This window comes from Ascaphus truei, chromosome 2, assembly GCF_040206685.1.
Source record: "Ascaphus truei isolate aAscTru1 chromosome 2, aAscTru1.hap1, whole genome shotgun sequence".
NCBI lineage: Eukaryota > Metazoa > Chordata > Amphibia > Anura > Ascaphidae > Ascaphus > Ascaphus truei.
In genome coordinates, this window is record NC_134484.1 from 87,928,688 (window position 1) to 87,931,349 (window position 2,662).

The following is a 2,662-nucleotide window of genomic DNA, read 5'->3' on the forward strand; positions in this document are numbered from 1 at the left end:
TGTGAATTGACCTTGGTACTGAAGAAGTTGTACAACATTGTATCTATTTAGGTGTTTCATATTAAAAACTAAATGCAAAGTGGCTGGTGTTCTATTCCATTGTCCAGAGAGGTCCAGAGATGAGTACATCACTGCAGTCCGTGTTCAAAAAGCCCAACATAACGTACGCTAATTTAATATGGTCAGCAATTAGTTGAGCAGATGATAAGATGGCCACAGTTGGTCAAATTTATCAATAATTTATCGAAAATTACAAATTTTTACCAGATGCTCTGGGGTGGAAGCGTGCGATAAGGAAAAAGTTATGTATCGATCCGTGTTTTTTTCGTATTGCTCCTGCACCCGGAGTTACAGGAGGAGGGTATTGGTGTGTTGCCCCTGAATTTTCCAGTATCTTTAATCATGGAGAGTGTAACAGGGGAGTTATCCCTGTTCAGGAAATGTGCCTCTAATCCAGCAGTGTGGTGGTTAACTGCTGGTAGTTAATTATCCGACACCACCTGCCTGATTAGCTTTTTAGAAAAGCCTGTCTTTTGAGACAGGGAGAGAGATTGTTCCTGAGTCTCACAACTTGTGAGACTGACCATGGGGACAGATGTCTTGAGCCTGCCAGAAGAAACAGCAGAGCTGCTTGCAAGACACAGGGGAAACACCTCTAAACCTGTATGCTGACAAAAACTGAGGAAAAAGGCAGCAACCCAGGAACAGAGAAGACTTTCCCTCCAACCACAAGAAACATATAAGACTTTCCTTTATAAGACTTTTGGTATATCTGCTCATATCAAGATATATGTTTGGGGCTGGGAGACATGCTTATCTAAAGGGAGTTGTGGACTGCATAAGTTTCACTAGAAATACTCACAAGTGAATAGAAGCTTTGTTTGACCCCTTGTTTTGATGGTTTTCTGATGTTAAGGAAACAGGAGCAATAAAACCCTTATTTAATTTCACAATAACCAGTCTCCCTTGCATACCTCTGTGCGCGTTCCTCCTACAGAGAGTTAAAAAGGCGAAAGATCATGGTAAAACCAACTAAGAATCGTCAGTCCCAGGCAAGCAATGCGCCTGCGCCAGCACCGGCTTCCAATAACGGTCCGACCGTCTGTGAAAACCTGCTGACCGGCAACCCTTGCTATCAGCTCCCTCCTGGATACCTGCAGCCTGAGCAGTATTTCACGTACAGATTCCAGCAAGCTTGCATGTACCAAAGCGATTTCCAGCTTCATCAGCTGTCAACTACTGGTGTAGCAGGCCCGCTATCACCTGTCAACTAGGTGTATAATCCAAAAATATGTACACTGGAAGAAAATCCAAATACGGTGCTCAGTAGCAAAGGAACCATAAATCCATATACACTTCTTAATGATACTGTATGTAGAGTCGCGTAACAGATGAATAATGATTGAGCCTCATGAGTCTCCTAGACCTGGTGCATATATAGCTCTCCTAAGGCATAACTGAGTATGAACAGTCCATATAATAACATCCAAACACTATCAGGTAATGTGATGATTCTGTGATGTATGTCAATGGGACAAAGGCCCTGGAGTCGCACTCATTAAAAGGTCATATATCCAATCCAAATGAGGGGAGAATGGTACTCACATATAGGAGATGCATCCGTGTGCGTGCATCACGCCAAACAGTCTTTGACAAAAGCCCTTGCGGCTGAAATGCGTCAGAGTTTACCTCCGTGTTCCCCCCACGATTGCACCATGGAATAAAGCTTATTTTTAACCCTACTTGTTGGTGTGTGGCCCCACTGTTCCTACGGGTGTGCTCCGCTTTCCTTCTTCGGACCATCTCTACGTGTATAATCAAGACTACAAGACTGGCAGTGGCTCGGCGCCAACCGAATGGCAACGTCTATGGTGGGTACAGCTGCCGTATGTAATTATTTTTTTTACCATATCAATATCAATGCACAGTAAAGCGATTCTCCTGTAATCAATCGCTTGGCTTATGGTTATTTAGTTCTTGTAGTCACAATTCGCCAAAATGTAGTCCAGCAATATCATTGGCTGAGCAGCTTCTACAGTTAGGCACATGCGCATCGGAACCTTGTTGAAACGCATACAGTATGCGTCTCATCACATCTAGGCGCATGCGTGTACTGTATGTGAACAAGAGATGCCCCCCGAGAAAATTATTATTGGGACTGACCGAGGGGACTGCGGGGACTGACTGTGGGAACTTCTTTAGGGGACTGACTAGTTTGAACTAACCATTACAGTATTTACAGTATTTATTTTTCTTCCTCAGAAAAGAAACTTTGTCATCAGGCTATGAACGGCAAATGGAGGGATTTCGATGGATAATATCACTTTTTGTAATGATGCTTGCACACTTCTGAATCTGAATCAGTGCCATTTTTATTGATTAGGATAGAATAACTGAGCTTTATTACATACTTTTTTACATACTGTACTGTATAATAAACCCCCAAAATAAAAAGTATGCATTTATTCTGTACATGTATTACAGTACAGTATGTGTGTTCTACTGTAATAATAATACAAATACCGATAATGCGTTTTAATACTCTTTTGATGTACTGTAATGCGCAGTAAGTAAAAAAACATTAATGGTGTACTGTAATTTAAACCATACAGGTATATTTAAATAAAGCAGCAATTTATTTTATTGGTGGGTGCAGTAAGTT